This window comes from Oncorhynchus clarkii, chromosome 20 (genome assembly GCF_045791955.1).
Source record: "Oncorhynchus clarkii lewisi isolate Uvic-CL-2024 chromosome 20, UVic_Ocla_1.0, whole genome shotgun sequence".
NCBI lineage: Eukaryota > Metazoa > Chordata > Actinopteri > Salmoniformes > Salmonidae > Oncorhynchus > Oncorhynchus clarkii.
Window position 1 is genome coordinate 85,232,701 of NC_092166.1, and position 19,085 is coordinate 85,251,785.

Genomic DNA, 19,085 nt, shown 5'->3' on the forward strand with positions numbered 1-19,085 from the left:
TATACTGTAGCCATAATTTGTAGCACAGATTGTTGGATGAAATACAAACTAAGCTTGCTTACTTATTTCAAAGCGAGGGCACATATTTCAGCCTTGTGGGAAAAAACGGACAAAGAGTTGAAATTCCACAAGGCAGTGACAAAAAGCTTACAGCACCTGGTATTCCCAGGCGGTCTCCCATCCAAGTACTAACCAGGCCCGACCCTGCTTAGCTTCCGAGATCGGACGAGATCAGGCGTACTCAGGCCGGTGTGGCCGTAAGCGAAAGGCAATCTCAAAAAGCGGAAGAAATTGCATATACTGTAGCCATAATTTGTAGCACAGATTGTTGGATGAAATACAAACTAACCTTGCTTACTTATTTCAAAGCGAGGGCACATATTTCAGCCTTGTGGGAAAAAACGGACAAAGAGTTGAAATTCCACAAGGCAGTGACAAAAAGCTTACAGCACCTGGTATTCCCAGGCGGTCTCCCATCCAAGTACTAACCAGGCCCGACCCTGCTTAGCTTCCGAGATCGGACGAGATCAGGCGTACTCAGGCCGGTGTGGCCGTAAGCGAAAGGCAATCTCAAAAAGTGGATGAAATTGCATATACTGTAGCCATAATTTGTAGCAGAGACTGTTGGATGAAATACAAACTAACCTTGCTTACTTATTTCAAAGCGAGGGCACATATTTCAGCCTTGTGGGAAAAAACGGACAAAGAGTTGAAATTCCACAAGGCAGTGACAAAAAGCTTACAGCACCTGGTATTCCCAGGCGGTCTCCCATCCAAGTACTAACCAGGCCCGACCCTGCTTAGCTTCCGAGATCGGACGAGATCAGGCGTACTCAGGCCGGTGTGGCCGTAAGCGAAAGGCAATCTCAAAAAGCGGAAGAAATTGCATATACTGTAGCCATAATTTGTAGCACAGATTGTTGGATGAAATACAAACTAAGCTTGCTTACTTATTTCAAAGCGAGGGCACATATTTCAGCCTTGTGGGAAAAAACGGACAAAGAGTTGAAATTCCACAAGGCAGTGACAAAAAGCTTACAGCACCTGGTATTCCCAGGCGGTCTCCCATCCAAGTACTAACCAGGCCCGACCCTGCTTAGCTTCCGAGATCGGACGAGATCAGGCGTACTCAGGCCGGTGTGGCCGTAAGCGAAAGGCAATCTCAAAAAGTGGATGAAATTGCATATACTGTAGCCATAATTTGTAGCAGAGACTGTTGGATGAAATACAAACTAACCTTGCTTACTTATTTCAAAGCGAGGGCACATATTTCAGCCTTGTGGGAAAAAACGGACAAAGAGTTGAAATTCCACAAGGCAGTGACAAAAAGCTTACAGCACCTGGTATTCCCAGGCGGTCTCCCATCCAAGTACTAACCAGGCCCGACCCTGCTTAGCTTCCGAGATCGGACGAGATCAGGCGTACTCAGGCCGGTGTGGCCGTAAGCGAAAGGCAATCTCAAAAAGCGGAAGAAATTGCATATACTGTAGCCATAATTTGTAGCACAGATTGTTGGATGAAATACAAACTAAGCTTGCTTACTTATTTCAAAGCGAGGGCACATATTTCAGCCTTGTGGGAAAAAACGGACAAAGAGTTGAAATTCCACAAGGCAGTGACAAAAAGCTTACAGCACCTGGTATTCCCAGGCGGTCTCCCATCCAAGTACTAACCAGGCCCGACCCTGCTTAGCTTCCGAGATCGGACGAGATCAGGCGTACTCAGGCCGGTGTGGCCGTAAGCGAAAGGCAATCTCAAAAAGCGGAAGAAATTGCATATACTGTAGCCATAATTTGTAGCACAGATTGTTGGATGAAATACAAACTAAGCTTGCTTACTTATTTCAAAGCGAGGGCACATATTTCAGCCTTGTGGGAAAAAACGGACAAAGAGTTGAAATTCCACAAGGCAGTGACAAAAAGCTTACAGCACCTGGTATTCCCAGGCGGTCTCCCATCCAAGTACTAACCAGGCCCGACCCTGCTTAGCTTCCGAGATCGGACGAGATCAGGCGTACTCAGGCCGGTGTGGCCGTAAGCGAAAGGCAATCTCAAAAAGCGGAAGAAATTGCATATACTGTAGCCATAATTTGTAGCACAGATTGTTGGATGAAATACAAACTAAGCTTGCTTACTTATTTCAAAGCGAGGGCACATATTTCAGCCTTGTGGGAAAAAACGGACAAAGAGTTGAAATTCCACAAGGCAGTGACAAAAAGCTTACAGCACCTGGTATTCCCAGGCGGTCTCCCATCCAAGTACTAACCAGGCCCGACCCTGCTTAGCTTCCGAGATCGGACGAGATCAGGCGTACTCAGGCCGGTGTGGCCGTAAGCGAAAGGCAATCTCAAAAAGTGGATGAAATTGCATATACTGTAGCCATAATTTGTAGCAGAGACTGTTGGATGAAATACAAACTAACCTTGCTTACTTATTTCAAAGCGAGGGCACATATTTCAGCCTTGTGGGAAAAAACGGACAAAGAGTTGAAATTCCACAAGGCAGTGACAAAAAGCTTACAGCACCTGGTATTCCCAGGCGGTCTCCCATCCAAGTACTAACCAGGCCCGACCCTGCTTAGCTTCCGAGATCGGACGAGATCAGGCGTACTCAGGCCGGTGTGGCCGTAAGCGAAAGGCAATCTCAAAAAGCGGAAGAAATTGCATATACTGTAGCCATAATTTGTAGCACAGATTGTTGGATGAAATACAAACTAAGCTTGCTTACTTATTTCAAAGCGAGGGCACATATTTCAGCCTTGTGGGAAAAAACGGACAAAGAGTTGAAATTCCACAAGGCAGTGACAAAAAGCTTACAGCACCTGGTATTCCCAGGCGGTCTCCCATCCAAGTACTAACCAGGCCCGACCCTGCTTAGCTTCCGAGATCGGACGAGATCAGGCGTACTCAGGCCGGTGTGGCCGTAAGCGAAAGGCAATCTCAAAAAGTGGATGAAATTGCATATACTGTAGCCATAATTTGTAGCAGAGACTGTTGGATGAAATACAAACTAACCTTGCTTACTTATTTCAAAGCGAGGGCACATATTTCAGCCTTGTGGGAAAAAACGGACAAAGAGTTGAAATTCCACAAGGCAGTGACAAAAAGCTTACAGCACCTGGTATTCCCAGGCGGTCTCCCATCCAAGTACTAACCAGGCCCGACCCTGCTTAGCTTCCGAGATCGGACGAGATCAGGCGTACTCAGGCCGTGTGGCCGTAAGCGAAAGGCAATCTCAAAAAGCGGAAGAAATTGCATATACTGTAGCCATAATTTGTAGCACAGATTGTTGGATGAAATACAAACTAAGCTTGCTTACTTATTTCAAAGCGAGGGCACATATTTCAGCCTTGTGGGAAAAAACGGACAAAGAGTTGAAATTCCACAAGGCAGTGACAAAAAGCTTACAGCACCTGGTATTCCCAGGCGGTCTCCCATCCAAGTACTAACCAGGCCCGACCCTGCTTAGCTTCCGAGATCGGACGAGATCAGGCGTACTCAGGCCGGTGTGGCCGTAAGCGAAAGGCAATCTCAAAAAGTGGATGAAATTGCATATACTGTAGCCATAATTTGTAGCAGAGACTGTTGGATGAAATACAAACTAACCTTGCTTACTTATTTCAAAGCGAGGGCACATATTTCAGCCTTGTGGGAAAAAACGGACAAAGAGTTGAAATTCCACAAGGCAGTGACAAAAAGCTTACAGCACCTGGTATTCCCAGGCGGTCTCCTATCCAAGTACTAACCAGGCCCGACCCTGCTTAGCTTCCGAGATCGGACGAGATCAGGCGTACTCAGGCCGGTGTGGCCGTAAGCGAAAGGCAATCTCAAAAAGCGGAAGAAATTGCATATACTGTAGCCATAATTTGTAGCACAGATTGTTGGATGAAATACAAACTAAGCTTGCTTACTTATTTCAAAGCGAGGGCACATATTTCAGCCTTGTGGGAAAAAACGGACAAAGAGTTGAAATTCCACAAGGCAGTGACAAAAAGCTTACAGCACCTGGTATTCCCAGGCGGTCTCCCATCCAAGTACTAACCAGGCCCGACCCTGCTTAGCTTCCGAGATCGGACGAGATCAGGCGTACTCAGGCCGGTGTGGCCGTAAGCGAAAGGCAATCTCAAAAAGTGGATGAAATTGCATATACTGTAGCCATAATTTGTAGCAGAGACTGTTGGATGAAATACAAACTAACCTTGCTTACTTATTTCAAAGCGAGGGCACATATTTCAGCCTTGTGGGAAAAAACGGACAAAGAGTTGAAATTCCACAAGGCAGTGACAAAAAGCTTACAGCACCTGGTATTCCCAGGCGGTCTCCCATCCAAGTACTAACCAGGCCCGACCCTGCTTAGCTTCCGAGATCGGACGAGATCAGGCGTACTCAGGCCGGTGTGGCCGTAAGCGAAAGGCAATCTCAAAAAGCGGAAGAAATTGCATATACTGTAGCCATAATTTGTAGCACAGATTGTTGGATGAAATACAAACTAAGCTTGCTTACTTATTTCAAAGCGAGGGCACATATTTCAGCCTTGTGGGAAAAAACGGACAAAGAGTTGAAATTCCACAAGGCAGTGACAAAAAGCTTACAGCACCTGGTATTCCCAGGCGGTCTCCCATCCCCAGGCCCGACCCTGCTTAGCTCCCAGATCGGACGAGATCAGGCGTACTAACCAGGCCCGACCCTGCTTAGCTTCCGAGATCGGACGAGATCAGGCGTACTCAGGCCGGTGTGGCCGTAAGCGAAAGGCAATCTCAAAAAGCGGAAGAAATTGCATATACTGTAGCCATAATTTGTAGCACAGATTGTTGGATGAAATACAAACTAAGCTTGCTTACTTATTTCAAAGCGAGGGCACATATTTCAGCCTTGTGGGAAAAAACGGACAAAGAGTTGAAATTCCACAAGGCAGTGACAAAAAGCTTACAGCACCTGGTATTCCCAGGCGGTCTCCCATCCAAGTACTAACCAGGCCCGACCCTGCTTAGCTTCCGAGATCGGACGAGATCAGGCGTACTCAGGCCGGTGTGGCCGTAAGCGAAAGGCAATCTCAAAAAGCGGAAGAAATTGCATATACTGTAGCCATAATTTGTAGCACAGATTGTTGGATTACAGAAATACAAACTAAGCTTGCTTACTTATTTCAAAGCGAGGGCACATATTTCAGCCTTGTGGGAAAAAACGGACAAAGAGTTGAAATTCCACAAGGCAGTGACAAAAAGCTTACAGCACCTGGTATTCCCAGGCGGTCTCCCATCCAAGTACTAACCAGGCCCGACCCTGCTTAGCTTCCGAGATCGGACGAGATCAGGCGTACTCAGGCCGGTGTGGCCGTAAGCGAAAGGCAATCTCAAAAAGCGGAAGAAATTGCATATACTGTAGCCATAATTTGTAGCACAGATTGTTGGATGAAATACAAACTAAGCTTGCTTACTTATTTCAAAGCGAGGGCACATATTTCAGCCTTGTGGGAAAAAACGGACAAAGAGTTGAAATTCCACAAGGCAGTGACAAAAAGCTTACAGCACCTGGTATTCCCAGGCGGTCTCCCATCCAAGTACTAACCAGGCCCGACCCTGCTTAGCTTCCGAGATCGGACGAGATCAGGCGTACTCAGGCCGGTGTGGCCGTAAGCGAAAGGCAATCTCAAAAAGCGGAAGAAATTGCATATACTGTAGCCATAATTTGTAGCACAGATTGTTGGATGAAATACAAACTAAGCTTGCTTACTTATTTCAAAGCGAGGGCACATATTTCAGCCTTGTGGGAAAAAACGGACAAAGAGTTGAAATTCCACAAGGCAGTGACAAAAAGCTTACAGCACCTGGTATTCCCAGGCGGTCTCCCATCCAAGTACTAACCAGGCCCGACCCTGCTTAGCTTCCGAGATCGGACGAGATCAGGCGTACTCAGGCCGGTGTGGCCGTAAGCGAAAGGCAATCTCAAAAAGTGGATGAAATTGCATATACTGTAGCCATAATTTGTAGCAGAGACTGTTGGATGAAATACAAACTAACCTTGCTTACTTATTTCAAAGCGAGGGCACATATTTCAGCCTTGTGGGAAAAAACGGACAAAGAGTTGAAATTCCACAAGGCAGTGACAAAAAGCTTACAGCACCTGGTATTCCCAGGCGGTCTCCCATCCAAGTACTAACCAGGCCCGACCCTGCTTAGCTTCCGAGATCGGACGAGATCAGGCGTACTCAGGCCGGTGTGGCCGTAAGCGAAAGGCAATCTCAAAAAGCGGAAGAAATTGCATATACTGTAGCCATAATTTGTAGCACAGATTGTTGGATGAAATACAAACTAAGCTTGCTTACTTATTTCAAAGCGAGGGCACATATTTCAGCCTTGTGGGAAAAAACGGACAAAGAGTTGAAATTCCACAAGGCAGTGACAAAAAGCTTACAGCACCTGGTATTCCCAGGCGGTCTCCCATCCAAGTACTAACCAGGCCCGACCCTGCTTAGCTTCCGAGATCGGACGAGATCAGGCGTACTCAGGCCGGTGTGGCCGTAAGCGAAAGGCAATCTCAAAAAGTGGATGAAATTGCATATACTGTAGCCATAATTTGTAGCAGAGATTGTTGGATGAAATACAAACTAACCTTGCTTACTTATTTCAAAGCGAGGGCACATATTTCAGCCTTGTGGGAAAAAACGGACAAAGAGTTGAAATTCCACAAGGCAGTGACAAAAAGCTTACAGCACCTGGTATTCCCAGGCGGTCTCCCATCCAAGTACTAACCAGGCCCGACCCTGCTTAGCTTCCGAGATCGGACGAGATCAGGCGTACTCAGGCCGGTGTGGCCGTAAGCGAAAGGCAATCTCAAAAAGTGGATGAAATTGCATATACTGTAGCCATAATTTGTAGCAGAGACTGTTGGATGAAATACAAACTAACCTTGCTTACTTATTTCAAAGCGAGGGCACATATTTCAGCCTTGTGGGAAAAAACGGACAAAGAGTTGAAATTCCACAAGGCAGTGACAAAAAGCTTACAGCACCTGGTATTCCCAGGCGGTCTCCCATCCAAGTACTAACCAGGCCCGACCCTGCTTAGCTTCCGAGATCGGACGAGATCAGGCGTACTCAGGCCGGTGTGGCCGTAAGCGAAAGGCAATCTCAAAAAGCGGAAGAAATTGCATATACTGTAGCCATAATTTGTAGCACAGATTGTTGGATGAAATACAAACTAAGCTTGCTTACTTATTTCAAAGCGAGGGCACATATTTCAGCCTTGTGGGAAAAAACGGACAAAGAGTTGAAATTCCACAAGGCAGTGACAAAAAGCTTACAGCACCTGGTATTCCCAGGCGGTCTCCCATCCAAGTACTAACCAGGCCCGACCCTGCTTAGCTTCCGAGATCGGACGAGATCAGGCGTACTCAGGCCGGTGTGGCCGTAAGCGAAAGGCAATCTCAAAAAGCGGAAGAAATTGCATATACTGTAGCCATAATTTGTAGCACAGATTGTTGGATGAAATACAAACTAAGCTTGCTTACTTATTTCAAAGCGAGGGCACATATTTCAGCCTTGTGGGAAAAAACGGACAAAGAGTTGAAATTCCACAAGGCAGTGACAAAAAGCTTACAGCACCTGGTATTCCCAGGCGGTCTCCCATCCAAGTACTAACCAGGCCCGACCCTGCTTAGCTTCCGAGATCGGACGAGATCAGGCGTACTCAGGCCGGTGTGGCCGTAAGCGAAAGGCAATCTCAAAAAGTGGATGAAATTGCATATACTGTAGCCATAATTTGTAGCAGAGACTGTTGGATGAAATACAAACTAACCTTGCTTACTTATTTCAAAGCGAGGGCACATATTTCAGCCTTGTGGGAAAAAACGGACAAAGAGTTGAAATTCCACAAGGCAGTGACAAAAAGCTTACAGCACCTGGTATTCCCAGGCGGTCTCCCATCCAAGTACTAACCAGGCCCGACCCTGCTTAGCTTCCGAGATCGGACGAGATCAGGCGTACTCAGGCCGGTGTGGCCGTAAGCAAAAGGCAATCTCAAAAAGCGGAAGAAATTGCATATACTGTAGCCATAATTTGTAGCACAGATTGTTGGATGAAATACAAACTAAGCTTGCTTACTTATTTCAAAGCGAGGGCACATATTTCAGCCTTGTGGGAAAAAACGGACAAAGAGTTGAAATTCCACAAGGCAGTGACAAAAAGCTTACAGCACCTGGTATTCCCAGGCGGTCTCCCATCCAAGTACTAACCAGGCCCGACCCTGCTTAGCTTCCGAGATCGGACGAGATCAGGCGTACTCAGGCCGGTGTGGCCGTAAGCGAAAGGCAATCTCAAAAAGTGGATGAAATTGCATATACTGTAGCCATAATTTGTAGCAGAGACTGTTGGATGAAATACAAACTAACCTTGCTTACTTATTTCAAAGCGAGGGCACATATTTCAGCCTTGTGGGAAAAAACGGACAAAGAGTTGAAATTCCACAAGGCAGTGACAAAAAGCTTACAGCACCTGGTATTCCCAGGCGGTCTCCCATCCAAGTGCTAACCAGGCCCGACCCTGCTTAGCTTCCGAGATCGGACGAGATCAGGCGTACTCAGGCCAGTGTGGCCGTAAGCGAAAGGCAATCTCAAAAAGTGGATGAAATTGCATATACTGTAGCCATAATTTGTAGCAGAGACTGTTGGATGAAATACAAACTAACCTTGCTTACTTATTTCAAAGCGAGGGCACATATTTCAGCCTTGTGGGAAAAAACGGACAAAGAGTTGAAATTCCACAAGGCAGTGACAAAAAGCTTACAGCACCTGGTATTCCCAGGCGGTCTCCCATCCAAGTACTAACCAGGCCCGACCCTGCTTAGCTTCCGAGATCGGACGAGATCAGGCGTACTCAGGCCGGTGTGGACGTAAGCGAAAGGCAATATCAAAAAGCGGAAGAAATTGCATATACTGTAGCCATAATTTGTAGCACAGATTGTTGGATGAAATACAAACTAACCTTGCTTACTTACTTCAAAGCGAGGGCACATATTTCAGCCTTGTGGGAAAAAACGGACAAAGAGTTGAAATTCCACAAGGCAGTGACAAAAAGCTTACAGCACCTGGTATTCCCAGGCGGTCTCCCATCCAAGTACTAACCAGGCCCGACCCTGCTTAGCTTCCGAGATCGGACGAGATCAGGCGTACTCAGGCCGGTGTGGCCGTAAGCGAAAGGCAATCTCAAAAAGCGGAAGAAATTGCATATACTGTAGCCATAATTTGTAGCACAGATTGTTGGATGAAATACAAACTAAGCTTGCTTACTTATTTCAAAGCGAGGGCACATATTTCAGCCTTGTGGGAAAAAACGGACAAAGAGTTGAAATTCCACAAGGCAGTGACAAAAAGCTTACAGCACCTGGTATTCCCAGGCGGTCTCCCATCCAAGTACTAACCAGGCCCGACCCTGCTTAGCTTCCGAGATCGGACGAGATCAGGCGTACTCAGGCCGGTGTGGCCGTAAGCGAAAGGCAATCTCAAAAAGTGGATGAAATTGCATATACTGTAGCCATAATTTGTAGCAGAGACTGTTGGATGAAATACAAACTAACCTTGCTTACTTATTTCAAAGCGAGGGCACATATTTCAGCCTTGTGGGAAAAAACGGACAAAGAGTTGAAATTCCACAAGGCAGTGACAAAAAGCTTACAGCACCTGGTATTCCCAGGCGGTCTCCCATCCAAGTACTAACCAGGCCCGACCCTGCTTAGCTTCCGAGATCGGACGAGATCAGGCGTACTCAGGCCGGTGTGGCCGTAAGCGAAAGGCAATCTCAAAAAGCGGAAGAAATTGCATATACTGTAGCCATAATTTGTAGCACAGATTGTTGGATGAAATACAAACTAAGCTTGCTTACTTATTTCAAAGCGAGGGCACATATTTCAGCCTTGTGGGAAAAAACGGACAAAGAGTTGAAATTCCACAAGGCAGTGACAAAAAGCTTACAGCACCTGGTATTCCCAGGCGGTCTCCCATCCAAGTACTAACCAGGCCCGACCCTGCTTAGCTTCCGAGATCGGACGAGATCAGGCGTACTCAGGCCGGTGTGGCCGTAAGCGAAAGGCAATCTCAAAAAGTGGATGAAATTGCATATACTGTAGCCATAATTTGTAGCAGAGACTGTTGGATGAAATACAAACTAACCTTGCTTACTTATTTCAAAGCGAGGGCACATATTTCAGCCTTGTGGGAAAAAACGGACAAAGAGTTGAAATTCCACAAGGCAGTGACAAAAAGCTTACAGCACCTGGTATTCCCAGGCGGTCTCCCATCCAAGTACTAACCAGGCCCGACCCTGCTTAGCTTCCGAGATCGGACGAGATCAGGCGTACTCAGGCCGGTGTGGCCGTAAGCGAAAGGCAATCTCAAAAAGTGGATGAAATTGCATATACTGTAGCCATAATTTGTAGCAGAGACTGTTGGATGAAATACAAACTAACCTTGCTTACTTATTTCAAAGCGAGGGCACATATTTCAGCCTTGTGGGAAAAAACGGACAAAGAGTTGAAATTCCACAAGGCAGTGACAAAAAGCTTACAGCACCTGGTATTCCCAGGCGGTCTCCCATCCAAGTACTAACCAGGCCCGACCCTGCTTAGCTTCCGAGATCGGACGAGATCAGGCGTACTCAGGCCGGTGTGGCCGTAAGCGAAAGGCAATCTCAAAAAGCGGAAGAAATTGCATATACTGTAGCCATAATTTGTAGCACAGATTGTTGGATGAAATACAAACTAAGCTTGCTTACTTATTTCAAAGCGAGGGCACATATTTCAGCCTTGTGGGAAGCGAGGGCACATATTTCAGCCTTGTGGGAAAAAACGGACAAAGAGTTGAAATTCCACAAGGCAGTGACAAAAAGCTTACAGCACCTGGTATTCCCAGGCGGTCTCCCATCCAAGTACTAACCAGGCCCGACCCTGCTTAGCTTCCGAGATCGGACGAGATCAGGCGTACTCAGGCCGGTGTGGCCGTAAGCGAAAGGCAATCTCAAAAAGCGGAAGAAATTGCATATACTGTAGCCATAATTTGTAGCACAGATTGTTGGATGAAATACAAACTAAGCTTGCTTACTTATTTCAAAGCGAGGGCACATATTTCAGCCTTGTGGGAAAAAACGGACAAAGAGTTGAAATTCCACAAGGCAGTGACAAAAAGCTTACAGCACCTGGTATTCCCAGGCGGTCTCCCATCCAAGTACTAACCAGGCCCGACCCTGCTTAGCTTCCGAGATCGGACGAGATCAGGCGTACTCAGGCCGGTGTGGCCGTAAGCGAAAGGCAATCTCAAAAAGCGGAAGAAATTGCATATACTGTAGCCATAATTTGTAGCACAGATTGTTGGATGAAATACAAACTAAGCTTGCTTACTTATTTCAAAGCGAGGGCACATATTTCAGCCTTGTGGGAAAAAACGGACAAAGAGTTGAAATTCCACAAGGCAGTGACAAAAAGCTTACAGCACCTGGTATTCCCAGGCGGTCTCCCATCCAAGTACTAACCAGGCCCGACCCTGCTTAGCTTCCGAGATCGGACGAGATCAGGCGTACTCAGGCCGGTGTGGCCGTAAGCGAAAGGCAATCTCAAAAAGCGGAAGAAATTGCATATACTGTAGCCATAATTTGTAGCACAGATTGTTGGATGAAATACAAACTAAGCTTGCTTACTTATTTCAAAGCGAGGGCACATATTTCAGCCTTGTGGGAAAAAACGGACAAAGAGTTGAAATTCCACAAGGCAGTGACAAAAAGCTTACAGCACCTGGTATTCCCAGGCGGTCTCCCATCCAAGTACTAACCAGGCCCGACCCTGCTTAGCTTCCGAGATCGGACGAGATCAGGCGTACTCAGGCCGGTGTGGCCGTAAGCGAAAGGCAATCTCAAAAAGTGGATGAAATTGCATATACTGTAGCCATAATTTGTAGCAGAGACTGTTGGATGAAATACAAACTAACCTTGCTTACTTATTTCAAAGCGAGGGCACATATTTCAGCCTTGTGGGAAAAAACGGACAAAGAGTTGAAATTCCACAAGGCAGTGACAAAAAGCTTACAGCACCTGGTATTCCCAGGCGGTCTCCCATCCAAGTACTAACCAGGCCCGACCCTGCTTAGCTTCCGAGATCGGACGAGATCAGGCGTACTCAGGCCGGTGTGGCCGTAAGCGAAAGGCAATCTCAAAAAGTGGATGAAATTGCATATACTGTAGCCATAATTTGTAGCAGAGACTGTTGGATGAAATACAAACTAACCTTGCTTACTTATTTCAAAGCGAGGGCACATATTTCAGCCTTGTGGGAAAAAACGGACAAAGAGTTGAAATTCCACAAGGCAGTGACAAAAAGCTTACAGCACCTGGTATTCCCAGGCGGTCTCCCATCCAAGTACTAACCAGGCCCGACCCTGCTTAGCTTCCGAGATCGGACGAGATCAGGCGTACTCAGGCCGGTGTGGCCGTAAGCGAAAGGCAATCTCAAAAAGTGGAAGAAATTGCATATACTGTAGCCATAATTTGTAGCACAGATTGTTGGATGAAATACAAACTAACCTTGCTTACTTATTTCAAAGCGAGGGCACATATTTCAGCCTTGTGGGAAAAAACGGACAAAGAGTTGAAATTCCACAAGGCAGTGACAAAAAGCTTACAGCACCTGGTATTCCCAGGCGGTCTCCCATCCAAGTACTAACCAGGCCCGACCCTGCTTAGCTTCCGAGATCGGACGAGATCAGGCGTACTCAGGCCGGTGTGGCCGTAAGCGAAAGGCAATCTCAAAAAGTGGATGAAATTGCATATACTGTAGCCATAATTTGTAGCACAGATTGTTGGATGAAATACAAACTAACCTTGCTTACTTATTTCAAAGCGAGGGCACATATTTCAGCCTTGTGGGAAAAAACGGACAAAGAGTTGAAATTCCACAAGGCAGTGACAAAAAGCTTACAGCACCTGGTATTCCCAGGCGGTCTCCCATCCAAGTACTAACCAGGCCCGACCCTGCTTAGCTTCCGAGATCGGACGAGATCAGGCGTACTCAGGCCGGTGTGGCCGTAAGCGAAAGGCAATCTCAAAAAGTGGATGAAATTGCATATACTGTAGCCATAATTTGTAGCACAGATTGTTGGATGAAATACAAACTAACCTTGCTTACTTATTTCAAAGCGAGGGCACATATTTCAGCCTTGTGGGAAAAAACGGACAAAGAGTTGAAATTCCACAAGGCAGTGACAAAAAGCTTACAGCACCTGGTATTCCCAGGCGGTCTCCCATCCAAGTACTAACCAGGCCCGACCCTGCTTAGCTTCCGAGATCGGACGAGATCAGGCGTACTCAGGCCGGTGTGGCCGTAAGCGAAAGGCAATCTCAAAAAGCGGAAGAAATTGCATATACTGTAGCCATAATTTGTAGCACAGATTGTTGGATGAAATACAAACTAAGCTTGCTTACTTATTTCAAAGCGAGGGCACATATTTCAGCCTTGTGGGAAAAAACGGACAAAGAGTTGAAATTCCACAAGGCAGTGACAAAAAGCTTACAGCACCTGGTATTCCCAGGCGGTCTCCCATCCAAGTACTAACCAGGCCCGACCCTGCTTAGCTTCCGAGATCGGACGAGATCAGGCGTACTCAGGCCGGTGTGGCCGTAAGCGAAAGGCAATCTCAAAAAGTGGATGAAATTGCATATACTGTAGCCATAATTTGTAGCACAGATTGTTGGATGAAATACAAACTAACCTTGCTTACTTATTTCAAAGCGAGGGCACATATTTCAGCCTTGTGGGAAAAAACGGACAAAGAGTTGAAATTCCACAAGGCAGTGACAAAAAGCTTACAGCACCTGGTATTCCCAGGCGGTCTCCCATCCAAGTACTAACCAGGCCCGACCCTGCTTAGCTTCCGAGATCGGACGAGATCAGGCGTACTCAGGCCGGTGTGGCCGTAAGCGAAAGGCAATCTCAAAAAGCGGAAGAAATTGCATATACTGTAGCCATAATTTGTAGCACAGATTGTTGGATGAAATACAAACTAAGCTTGCTTACTTATTTCAAAGCGAGGGCACATATTTCAGCCTTGTGGGAAAAAACGGACAAAGAGTTGAAATTCCACAAGGCAGTGACAAAAAGCTTACAGCACCTGGTATTCCCAGGCGGTCTCCCATCCAAGTACTAACCAGGCCCGACCCTGCTTAGCTTCCGAGATCGGACGAGATCAGGCGTACTCAGGCCGGTGTGGCCGTAAGCGAAAGGCAATCTCAAAAAGCGGAAGAAATTGCATATACTGTAGCCATAATTTGTAGCACAGATTGTTGGATGAAATACAAACTAAGCTTGCTTACTTATTTCAAAGCGAGGGCACATATTTCAGCCTTGTGGGAAAAAACGGACAAAGAGTTGAAATTCCACAAGGCAGTGACAAAAAGCTTACAGCACCTGGTATTCCCAGGCGGTCTCCCATCCAAGTACTAACCAGGCCCGACCCTGCTTAGCTTCCGAGATCGGACGAGATCAGGCGTACTCAGGCCGGTGTGGCCGTAAGCGAAAGGCAATCTCAAAAAGTGGATGAAATTGCATATACTGTAGCCATAATTTGTAGCAGAGACTGTTGGATGAAATACAAACTAACCTTGCTTACTTATTTCAAAGCGAGGGCACATATTTCAGCCTTGTGGGAAAAAACGGACAAAGAGTTGAAATTCCACAAGGCAGTGACAAAAAGCTTACAGCACCTGGTATTCCCAGGCGGTCTCCCATCCAAGTACTAACCAGGCCCGACCCTGCTTAGCTTCCGAGATCGGACGAGATCAGGCGTACTCAGGCCGGTGTGGCCGTAAGCGAAAGGCAATCTCAAAAAGTGGATGAAATTGCATATACTGTAGCCATAATTTGTAGCAGAGACTGTTGGATGAAATACAAACTAACCTTGCTTACTTATTTCAAAGCGAGGGCACATATTTCAGCCTTGTGGGAAAAAACGGACAAAGAGTTGAAATTCCACAAGGCAGTGACAAAAAGCTTACAGCACCTGGTATTCCCAGGCGGTCTCCCATCCAAGTACTAACCAGGCCCGACCCTGCTTAGCTTCCGAGATCGGACGAGATCAGGCGTACTCAGGCCGGTGTGGCCGTAAGCGAAAGGCAATCTCAAAAAGCGGAAGAAATTGCATATACTGTAGCCATAATTTGTAGCACAGATTGTTGGATGAAATACAAACTAAGCTTGCTTACTTATTTCAAAGCGAGGGCACATATTTCAGCCTTGTGGGAAAAAACGGACAAAGAGTTGAAATTCCACAAGGCAGTGACAAAAAGCTTACAGCACCTGGTATTCCCAGGCGGTCTCCCATCCAAGTACTAACCAGGCCCGACCCTGCTTAGCTTCCGAGATCGGACGAGATCAGGCGTACTCAGGCCGGTGTGGCCGTAAGCGAAAGGCAATCTCAAAAAGCGGAAGAAATTGCATATACTGTAGCCATAATTTGTAGCACAGATTGTTGGATGAAATACAAACTAAGCTTGCTTACTTATTTCAAAGCGAGGGCACATATTTCAGCCTTGTGGGAAAAAACGGACAAAGAGTTGAAATTCCACAAGGCAGTGACAAAAAGCTTACAGCACCTGGTATTCCCAGGCGGTCTCCCATCCAAGTACTAACCAGGCCCGACCCTGCTTAGCTTCCGAGATCGGACGAGATCAGGCGTACTCAGGCCGGTGTGGCCGTAAGCGAAAGGCAATCTCAAAAAGCGGAAGAAATTGCATATACTGTAGCCATAATTTGTAGCACAGATTGTTGGATGAAATACAAACTAAGCTTGCTTACTTATTTCAAAGCGAGGGCACATATTTCAGCCTTGTGGGAAAAAACGGACAAAGAGTTGAAATTCCACAAGGCAGTGACAAAAAGCTTACAGCACCTGGTATTCCCAGGCGGTCTCCCATCCAAGTACTAACCAGGCCCGACCCTGCTTAGCTTCCGAGATCGGACGAGATCAGGCGTACTCAGGCCGGTGTGGCCGTAAGCGAAAGGCAATCTCAAAAAGCGGAAGAAATTGCATATACTGTAGCCATAATTTGTAGCACAGATTGTTGGATGAAATACAAACTAAGCTTGCTTACTTATTTCAAAGCGAGGGCACATATTTCAGCCTTGTGGGAAAAAACGGACAAAGAGTTGAAATTCCACAAGGCAGTGACAAAAAGCTTACAGCACCTGGTATTCCCAGGCGGTCTCCCATCCAAGTACTAACCAGGCCCGACCCTGCTTAGCTTCCGAGATCGGACGAGATCAGGCGTACTCAGGCCGGTGTGGCCGTAAGCGAAAGGCAATCTCAAAAAGTGGATGAAATTGCATATACTGTAGCCATAATTTGTAGCAGAGACTGTTGGATGAAATACAAACTAACCTTGCTTACTTATTTCAAAGCGAGGGCACATATTTCAGCCTTGTGGGAAAAAACGGACAAAGAGTTGAAATTCCACAAGGCAGTGACAAAAAGCTTACAGCACCTGGTATTCCCAGGCGGTCTCCCATCCAAGTACTAACCAGGCCCGACCCTGCTTAGCTTCCGAGATCGGACGAGATCAGGCGTACTCAGGCCGGTGTGGCCGTAAGCGAAAGGCAATCTCAAAAAGCGGAAGAAATTGCATATACTGTAGCCATAATTTGTAGCACAGATTGTTGGATGAAATACAAACTAAGCTTGCTTACTTATTTCAAAGCGAGGGCACATATTTCAGCCTTGTGGGAAAAAACGGACAAAGAGTTGAAATTCCACAAGGCAGTGACAAAAAGCTTACAGCACCTGGTATTCCCAGGCGGTCTCCCATCCAAGTACTAACCAGGCCCGACCCTGCTTAGCTTCCGAGATCGGACGAGATCAGGCGTACTCAGGCCGGTGTGGCCGTAAGCGAAAGGCAATCTCAAAAAGCGGAAGAAATTGCATATACTGTAGCCATAATTTGTAGCACAGATTGTTGGATGAAATACAAACTAAGCTTGCTTACTTATTTCAAAGCGAGGGCACATATTTCAGCCTTGTGGGAAAAAACGGACAAAGAGTTGAAATTCCACAAGGCAGTGACAAAAAGCTTACAGCACCTGGTATTCCCAGGCGGTCTCCCATCCAAGTACTAACCAGGCCCGACCCTGCTTAGCTTCCGAGATCGGACGAGATCAGGCGTACTCAGGCCGGTGTGGCCGTAAGCGAAAGGCAATCTCAAAAAGCGGAAGAAATTGCATATACTGTAGCCATAATTTGTAGCACAGATTGTTGGATGAAATACAAACTAAGCTTGCTTACTTATTTCAAAGCGAGGGCACATATTTCAGCCTTGTGGGAAAAAACGGACAAAGAGTTGAAATTCCACAAGGCAGTGACAAAAAGCTTACAGCACCTGGTATTCCCAGGCGGTCTCCCATCCAAGTACTAACCAGGCCCGACCCTGCTTAGCTTCCGAGATCGGACGAGATCAGGCGTACTCAGGCCGGTGTGGCCGTAAGCGAAAGGCAATCTCAAAAAGTGGATGAAATTGCATATACTGTAGCCATAATTTGTAGCAGAGACTGTTGGATGAAATACAAACTAACCTTGCTTACTTATTTCAAAGCGAGGGCACATATTTCAGCCTTGTGGGAAAAAACGGACAAAGAGTTGAAATTCCACAAGGCAGTGACAAAAAGCTTACAGCACCTGGTATTCCCAGGCGGTCTCCCATCCAAGTACTAACCAGGCCCGACCCTGCTTAGCTTCCGAGATCGGACGAGATCAGGCGTACTCAGGCCGGTGTGGCCGTAAGCGAAAGGCAATCTCAAAAAGCGGAAGAAATTGCATATACTGTAGCCATAATTTGTAGCACAGATTGTTGGATGAAATACAAACTAAGCTTGCTTACTTATTTCAAAGCGAGGGCACATATTTCAGCCTTGTGGGAAAAAACGGACAAAGAGTTGAAATTCCACAAGGCAGTGACAAAAAGCTTACAGCACCTGGTATTCCCAGGCGGTCTCCCATCCAAGTACTAACCAGGCCCGACCCTGCTTAGCTTCCGAGATCGGACGAGATCAGGCGTACTCAGGCCGGTGTGGCCGTAAGCGAAAGGCAATCTCAAAAAGCGGAAGAAATTGCATATACTGTAGCCATAATTTGTAGCACAGATTGTTGGATGAAATACAAACTAAGCTTGCTTACTTATTTCAAAGCGAGGGCACATATTTCAGCCTTGTGGGAAAAAACGGACAAAGAGTTGAAATTCCACAAGGCAGTGACAAAAAGCTTACAGCACCTGGTATTCCCAGGCGGTCTCCCATCCAAGTACTAACCAGGCCCGACCCTGCTTAGCTTCCGAGATCGGACGAGATCAGGCGTACTCAGGCCGGTGTGGCCGTAAGCGAAAGGCAATCTCAAAAAGTGGATGAAATTGCATATACTGTAGCCATAATTTGTAGCAGAGATTGTTGGATGAAATACAAACTAACCTTGCTTACTTATTTCAAAGCGAGGGCACATATTTCAGCCTTGTGGGAAAAAACGGACAAAGAGTTGAAATTCCACAAGGCAGTGACAAAAAGCTTACAGCACCTGGTATTCCCAGGCGGTCTCCCATCCAAGTACTAACCAGGCCCGACCCTGCTTAGCTTCCGAGATCGGACGAGATCAGGCGTACTCAGGCCGGTGTGGCCGTAAGCGAAAGGCAATCTCAAAAAGCGGAAGAAATTGCATATACTGTAGCCATAATTTGTAGCACAGATTGTTGGATGAAATACAAACTAAGCTTGCTTACTTATTTCAAAGCGAGGGCACATATTTCAGCCTTGTGGGAAAAAACGGACAAAGAGTTGAAATTCCACAAGGCAGTGACAAAAAGCTTACAGCACCTGGTATTCCCAGGCGGTCTCCCATCCAAGTACTAACCAGGCCCGACCCTGCTTAGCTTCCGAGATCGGACGAGATCAGGCGTACTCAGGCCGGTGTGGCCGTAAGCGAAAGGCAATCTCAAAAAGCGGAAGAAATTGCATATACTGTAGCCATAATTTGTAGCACAGATTGTTGGATGAAATACAAACTAAGCTTGCTTACTTAT

The 19,085-nt window shown here is 46.6% G+C and overlaps 61 non-coding genes and 2 pseudogenes across 61 annotated transcripts; all 63 read right to left on the reverse strand.

Annotated features, from left to right (window-relative positions):
• Positions 1-144: 144 nt before the first annotated feature.
• On the reverse strand, positions 145-263 carry LOC139377529 (5S ribosomal RNA). The gene has a single exon (XR_011628033.1). It is a non-coding gene; the product is annotated as a 5S ribosomal RNA (ribosomal RNA).
• Positions 264-440: 177 nt separating this feature from the next.
• LOC139377531 (5S ribosomal RNA) lies at positions 441-559 on the reverse strand. The gene has a single exon (XR_011628035.1). It is a non-coding gene; the product is annotated as a 5S ribosomal RNA (ribosomal RNA).
• Positions 560-736: 177 nt separating this feature from the next.
• On the reverse strand, positions 737-855 carry LOC139377532 (5S ribosomal RNA). Its single transcript, XR_011628036.1, has one exon. It is a non-coding gene; the product is annotated as a 5S ribosomal RNA (ribosomal RNA).
• A 177-nt stretch (positions 856-1,032) lies between these two features.
• LOC139377533 (5S ribosomal RNA) lies at positions 1,033-1,151 on the reverse strand. The gene has a single exon (XR_011628037.1). It is a non-coding gene; the product is annotated as a 5S ribosomal RNA (ribosomal RNA).
• A 177-nt stretch (positions 1,152-1,328) lies between these two features.
• LOC139377534 (5S ribosomal RNA) lies at positions 1,329-1,447 on the reverse strand. The gene has a single exon (XR_011628038.1). It is a non-coding gene; the product is annotated as a 5S ribosomal RNA (ribosomal RNA).
• A 177-nt stretch (positions 1,448-1,624) lies between these two features.
• Positions 1,625-1,743, reverse strand: LOC139377535 (5S ribosomal RNA). Its single transcript, XR_011628039.1, has one exon. It is a non-coding gene; the product is annotated as a 5S ribosomal RNA (ribosomal RNA).
• Positions 1,744-1,920: 177 nt separating this feature from the next.
• On the reverse strand, positions 1,921-2,039 carry LOC139377536 (5S ribosomal RNA). The gene has a single exon (XR_011628040.1). It is a non-coding gene; the product is annotated as a 5S ribosomal RNA (ribosomal RNA).
• A 177-nt stretch (positions 2,040-2,216) lies between these two features.
• LOC139377537 (5S ribosomal RNA) lies at positions 2,217-2,335 on the reverse strand. The gene has a single exon (XR_011628041.1). It is a non-coding gene; the product is annotated as a 5S ribosomal RNA (ribosomal RNA).
• A 177-nt stretch (positions 2,336-2,512) lies between these two features.
• Positions 2,513-2,631, reverse strand: LOC139377539 (5S ribosomal RNA). Its single transcript, XR_011628042.1, has one exon. It is a non-coding gene; the product is annotated as a 5S ribosomal RNA (ribosomal RNA).
• Positions 2,632-2,808: 177 nt separating this feature from the next.
• Positions 2,809-2,927, reverse strand: LOC139377540 (5S ribosomal RNA). The gene has a single exon (XR_011628043.1). It is a non-coding gene; the product is annotated as a 5S ribosomal RNA (ribosomal RNA).
• Positions 2,928-3,104: 177 nt separating this feature from the next.
• Positions 3,105-3,222, reverse strand: LOC139377718 (5S ribosomal RNA; annotated as a pseudogene).
• A 177-nt stretch (positions 3,223-3,399) lies between these two features.
• On the reverse strand, positions 3,400-3,518 carry LOC139377541 (5S ribosomal RNA). Its single transcript, XR_011628044.1, has one exon. It is a non-coding gene; the product is annotated as a 5S ribosomal RNA (ribosomal RNA).
• Positions 3,519-3,695: 177 nt separating this feature from the next.
• Positions 3,696-3,814, reverse strand: LOC139377688 (5S ribosomal RNA). Its single transcript, XR_011628181.1, has one exon. It is a non-coding gene; the product is annotated as a 5S ribosomal RNA (ribosomal RNA).
• Positions 3,815-3,991: 177 nt separating this feature from the next.
• Positions 3,992-4,110, reverse strand: LOC139377543 (5S ribosomal RNA). The gene has a single exon (XR_011628046.1). It is a non-coding gene; the product is annotated as a 5S ribosomal RNA (ribosomal RNA).
• A 177-nt stretch (positions 4,111-4,287) lies between these two features.
• On the reverse strand, positions 4,288-4,406 carry LOC139377544 (5S ribosomal RNA). The gene has a single exon (XR_011628047.1). It is a non-coding gene; the product is annotated as a 5S ribosomal RNA (ribosomal RNA).
• A 515-nt stretch (positions 4,407-4,921) lies between these two features.
• Positions 4,922-5,040, reverse strand: LOC139377545 (5S ribosomal RNA). Its single transcript, XR_011628048.1, has one exon. It is a non-coding gene; the product is annotated as a 5S ribosomal RNA (ribosomal RNA).
• A 181-nt stretch (positions 5,041-5,221) lies between these two features.
• Positions 5,222-5,340, reverse strand: LOC139377546 (5S ribosomal RNA). Its single transcript, XR_011628049.1, has one exon. It is a non-coding gene; the product is annotated as a 5S ribosomal RNA (ribosomal RNA).
• Positions 5,341-5,517: 177 nt separating this feature from the next.
• LOC139377547 (5S ribosomal RNA) lies at positions 5,518-5,636 on the reverse strand. The gene has a single exon (XR_011628050.1). It is a non-coding gene; the product is annotated as a 5S ribosomal RNA (ribosomal RNA).
• A 177-nt stretch (positions 5,637-5,813) lies between these two features.
• LOC139377548 (5S ribosomal RNA) lies at positions 5,814-5,932 on the reverse strand. Its single transcript, XR_011628051.1, has one exon. It is a non-coding gene; the product is annotated as a 5S ribosomal RNA (ribosomal RNA).
• Positions 5,933-6,109: 177 nt separating this feature from the next.
• LOC139377549 (5S ribosomal RNA) lies at positions 6,110-6,228 on the reverse strand. The gene has a single exon (XR_011628052.1). It is a non-coding gene; the product is annotated as a 5S ribosomal RNA (ribosomal RNA).
• Positions 6,229-6,405: 177 nt separating this feature from the next.
• Positions 6,406-6,524, reverse strand: LOC139377550 (5S ribosomal RNA). The gene has a single exon (XR_011628053.1). It is a non-coding gene; the product is annotated as a 5S ribosomal RNA (ribosomal RNA).
• A 177-nt stretch (positions 6,525-6,701) lies between these two features.
• Positions 6,702-6,820, reverse strand: LOC139377551 (5S ribosomal RNA). Its single transcript, XR_011628054.1, has one exon. It is a non-coding gene; the product is annotated as a 5S ribosomal RNA (ribosomal RNA).
• Positions 6,821-6,997: 177 nt separating this feature from the next.
• Positions 6,998-7,116, reverse strand: LOC139377552 (5S ribosomal RNA). The gene has a single exon (XR_011628055.1). It is a non-coding gene; the product is annotated as a 5S ribosomal RNA (ribosomal RNA).
• Positions 7,117-7,293: 177 nt separating this feature from the next.
• On the reverse strand, positions 7,294-7,412 carry LOC139377555 (5S ribosomal RNA). The gene has a single exon (XR_011628057.1). It is a non-coding gene; the product is annotated as a 5S ribosomal RNA (ribosomal RNA).
• Positions 7,413-7,589: 177 nt separating this feature from the next.
• LOC139377556 (5S ribosomal RNA) lies at positions 7,590-7,708 on the reverse strand. The gene has a single exon (XR_011628058.1). It is a non-coding gene; the product is annotated as a 5S ribosomal RNA (ribosomal RNA).
• Positions 7,709-7,885: 177 nt separating this feature from the next.
• LOC139377557 (5S ribosomal RNA) lies at positions 7,886-8,004 on the reverse strand. Its single transcript, XR_011628059.1, has one exon. It is a non-coding gene; the product is annotated as a 5S ribosomal RNA (ribosomal RNA).
• A 177-nt stretch (positions 8,005-8,181) lies between these two features.
• Positions 8,182-8,300, reverse strand: LOC139377558 (5S ribosomal RNA). Its single transcript, XR_011628060.1, has one exon. It is a non-coding gene; the product is annotated as a 5S ribosomal RNA (ribosomal RNA).
• Positions 8,301-8,477: 177 nt separating this feature from the next.
• On the reverse strand, positions 8,478-8,596 carry LOC139377717 (5S ribosomal RNA; annotated as a pseudogene).
• Positions 8,597-8,773: 177 nt separating this feature from the next.
• LOC139377691 (5S ribosomal RNA) lies at positions 8,774-8,892 on the reverse strand. Its single transcript, XR_011628184.1, has one exon. It is a non-coding gene; the product is annotated as a 5S ribosomal RNA (ribosomal RNA).
• Positions 8,893-9,069: 177 nt separating this feature from the next.
• On the reverse strand, positions 9,070-9,188 carry LOC139377559 (5S ribosomal RNA). Its single transcript, XR_011628061.1, has one exon. It is a non-coding gene; the product is annotated as a 5S ribosomal RNA (ribosomal RNA).
• A 177-nt stretch (positions 9,189-9,365) lies between these two features.
• Positions 9,366-9,484, reverse strand: LOC139377560 (5S ribosomal RNA). Its single transcript, XR_011628062.1, has one exon. It is a non-coding gene; the product is annotated as a 5S ribosomal RNA (ribosomal RNA).
• Positions 9,485-9,661: 177 nt separating this feature from the next.
• Positions 9,662-9,780, reverse strand: LOC139377561 (5S ribosomal RNA). Its single transcript, XR_011628063.1, has one exon. It is a non-coding gene; the product is annotated as a 5S ribosomal RNA (ribosomal RNA).
• A 177-nt stretch (positions 9,781-9,957) lies between these two features.
• On the reverse strand, positions 9,958-10,076 carry LOC139377562 (5S ribosomal RNA). The gene has a single exon (XR_011628064.1). It is a non-coding gene; the product is annotated as a 5S ribosomal RNA (ribosomal RNA).
• Positions 10,077-10,253: 177 nt separating this feature from the next.
• On the reverse strand, positions 10,254-10,372 carry LOC139377563 (5S ribosomal RNA). Its single transcript, XR_011628065.1, has one exon. It is a non-coding gene; the product is annotated as a 5S ribosomal RNA (ribosomal RNA).
• A 177-nt stretch (positions 10,373-10,549) lies between these two features.
• Positions 10,550-10,668, reverse strand: LOC139377564 (5S ribosomal RNA). Its single transcript, XR_011628066.1, has one exon. It is a non-coding gene; the product is annotated as a 5S ribosomal RNA (ribosomal RNA).
• Positions 10,669-10,875: 207 nt separating this feature from the next.
• LOC139377566 (5S ribosomal RNA) lies at positions 10,876-10,994 on the reverse strand. Its single transcript, XR_011628068.1, has one exon. It is a non-coding gene; the product is annotated as a 5S ribosomal RNA (ribosomal RNA).
• Positions 10,995-11,171: 177 nt separating this feature from the next.
• On the reverse strand, positions 11,172-11,290 carry LOC139377567 (5S ribosomal RNA). Its single transcript, XR_011628069.1, has one exon. It is a non-coding gene; the product is annotated as a 5S ribosomal RNA (ribosomal RNA).
• Positions 11,291-11,467: 177 nt separating this feature from the next.
• On the reverse strand, positions 11,468-11,586 carry LOC139377568 (5S ribosomal RNA). Its single transcript, XR_011628070.1, has one exon. It is a non-coding gene; the product is annotated as a 5S ribosomal RNA (ribosomal RNA).
• A 177-nt stretch (positions 11,587-11,763) lies between these two features.
• On the reverse strand, positions 11,764-11,882 carry LOC139377569 (5S ribosomal RNA). Its single transcript, XR_011628071.1, has one exon. It is a non-coding gene; the product is annotated as a 5S ribosomal RNA (ribosomal RNA).
• Positions 11,883-12,059: 177 nt separating this feature from the next.
• On the reverse strand, positions 12,060-12,178 carry LOC139377571 (5S ribosomal RNA). Its single transcript, XR_011628072.1, has one exon. It is a non-coding gene; the product is annotated as a 5S ribosomal RNA (ribosomal RNA).
• A 177-nt stretch (positions 12,179-12,355) lies between these two features.
• LOC139377572 (5S ribosomal RNA) lies at positions 12,356-12,474 on the reverse strand. Its single transcript, XR_011628073.1, has one exon. It is a non-coding gene; the product is annotated as a 5S ribosomal RNA (ribosomal RNA).
• A 177-nt stretch (positions 12,475-12,651) lies between these two features.
• Positions 12,652-12,770, reverse strand: LOC139377573 (5S ribosomal RNA). Its single transcript, XR_011628074.1, has one exon. It is a non-coding gene; the product is annotated as a 5S ribosomal RNA (ribosomal RNA).
• A 177-nt stretch (positions 12,771-12,947) lies between these two features.
• LOC139377574 (5S ribosomal RNA) lies at positions 12,948-13,066 on the reverse strand. Its single transcript, XR_011628075.1, has one exon. It is a non-coding gene; the product is annotated as a 5S ribosomal RNA (ribosomal RNA).
• A 177-nt stretch (positions 13,067-13,243) lies between these two features.
• Positions 13,244-13,362, reverse strand: LOC139377575 (5S ribosomal RNA). The gene has a single exon (XR_011628076.1). It is a non-coding gene; the product is annotated as a 5S ribosomal RNA (ribosomal RNA).
• Positions 13,363-13,539: 177 nt separating this feature from the next.
• Positions 13,540-13,658, reverse strand: LOC139377576 (5S ribosomal RNA). The gene has a single exon (XR_011628077.1). It is a non-coding gene; the product is annotated as a 5S ribosomal RNA (ribosomal RNA).
• Positions 13,659-13,835: 177 nt separating this feature from the next.
• LOC139377578 (5S ribosomal RNA) lies at positions 13,836-13,954 on the reverse strand. Its single transcript, XR_011628079.1, has one exon. It is a non-coding gene; the product is annotated as a 5S ribosomal RNA (ribosomal RNA).
• Positions 13,955-14,131: 177 nt separating this feature from the next.
• On the reverse strand, positions 14,132-14,250 carry LOC139377579 (5S ribosomal RNA). Its single transcript, XR_011628080.1, has one exon. It is a non-coding gene; the product is annotated as a 5S ribosomal RNA (ribosomal RNA).
• A 177-nt stretch (positions 14,251-14,427) lies between these two features.
• On the reverse strand, positions 14,428-14,546 carry LOC139377580 (5S ribosomal RNA). Its single transcript, XR_011628081.1, has one exon. It is a non-coding gene; the product is annotated as a 5S ribosomal RNA (ribosomal RNA).
• Positions 14,547-14,723: 177 nt separating this feature from the next.
• Positions 14,724-14,842, reverse strand: LOC139377581 (5S ribosomal RNA). Its single transcript, XR_011628082.1, has one exon. It is a non-coding gene; the product is annotated as a 5S ribosomal RNA (ribosomal RNA).
• Positions 14,843-15,019: 177 nt separating this feature from the next.
• LOC139377582 (5S ribosomal RNA) lies at positions 15,020-15,138 on the reverse strand. Its single transcript, XR_011628083.1, has one exon. It is a non-coding gene; the product is annotated as a 5S ribosomal RNA (ribosomal RNA).
• A 177-nt stretch (positions 15,139-15,315) lies between these two features.
• Positions 15,316-15,434, reverse strand: LOC139377583 (5S ribosomal RNA). The gene has a single exon (XR_011628084.1). It is a non-coding gene; the product is annotated as a 5S ribosomal RNA (ribosomal RNA).
• A 177-nt stretch (positions 15,435-15,611) lies between these two features.
• LOC139377584 (5S ribosomal RNA) lies at positions 15,612-15,730 on the reverse strand. Its single transcript, XR_011628085.1, has one exon. It is a non-coding gene; the product is annotated as a 5S ribosomal RNA (ribosomal RNA).
• A 177-nt stretch (positions 15,731-15,907) lies between these two features.
• On the reverse strand, positions 15,908-16,026 carry LOC139377585 (5S ribosomal RNA). The gene has a single exon (XR_011628086.1). It is a non-coding gene; the product is annotated as a 5S ribosomal RNA (ribosomal RNA).
• Positions 16,027-16,203: 177 nt separating this feature from the next.
• LOC139377587 (5S ribosomal RNA) lies at positions 16,204-16,322 on the reverse strand. The gene has a single exon (XR_011628087.1). It is a non-coding gene; the product is annotated as a 5S ribosomal RNA (ribosomal RNA).
• Positions 16,323-16,499: 177 nt separating this feature from the next.
• On the reverse strand, positions 16,500-16,618 carry LOC139377588 (5S ribosomal RNA). Its single transcript, XR_011628088.1, has one exon. It is a non-coding gene; the product is annotated as a 5S ribosomal RNA (ribosomal RNA).
• A 177-nt stretch (positions 16,619-16,795) lies between these two features.
• Positions 16,796-16,914, reverse strand: LOC139377590 (5S ribosomal RNA). The gene has a single exon (XR_011628090.1). It is a non-coding gene; the product is annotated as a 5S ribosomal RNA (ribosomal RNA).
• A 177-nt stretch (positions 16,915-17,091) lies between these two features.
• LOC139377591 (5S ribosomal RNA) lies at positions 17,092-17,210 on the reverse strand. The gene has a single exon (XR_011628091.1). It is a non-coding gene; the product is annotated as a 5S ribosomal RNA (ribosomal RNA).
• Positions 17,211-17,387: 177 nt separating this feature from the next.
• Positions 17,388-17,506, reverse strand: LOC139377592 (5S ribosomal RNA). The gene has a single exon (XR_011628092.1). It is a non-coding gene; the product is annotated as a 5S ribosomal RNA (ribosomal RNA).
• Positions 17,507-17,683: 177 nt separating this feature from the next.
• On the reverse strand, positions 17,684-17,802 carry LOC139377593 (5S ribosomal RNA). The gene has a single exon (XR_011628093.1). It is a non-coding gene; the product is annotated as a 5S ribosomal RNA (ribosomal RNA).
• Positions 17,803-17,979: 177 nt separating this feature from the next.
• Positions 17,980-18,098, reverse strand: LOC139377594 (5S ribosomal RNA). Its single transcript, XR_011628094.1, has one exon. It is a non-coding gene; the product is annotated as a 5S ribosomal RNA (ribosomal RNA).
• Positions 18,099-18,275: 177 nt separating this feature from the next.
• On the reverse strand, positions 18,276-18,394 carry LOC139377595 (5S ribosomal RNA). The gene has a single exon (XR_011628095.1). It is a non-coding gene; the product is annotated as a 5S ribosomal RNA (ribosomal RNA).
• A 177-nt stretch (positions 18,395-18,571) lies between these two features.
• On the reverse strand, positions 18,572-18,690 carry LOC139377596 (5S ribosomal RNA). The gene has a single exon (XR_011628096.1). It is a non-coding gene; the product is annotated as a 5S ribosomal RNA (ribosomal RNA).
• Positions 18,691-18,867: 177 nt separating this feature from the next.
• Positions 18,868-18,986, reverse strand: LOC139377597 (5S ribosomal RNA). The gene has a single exon (XR_011628097.1). It is a non-coding gene; the product is annotated as a 5S ribosomal RNA (ribosomal RNA).
• Positions 18,987-19,085: the final 99 nt, after the last annotated feature.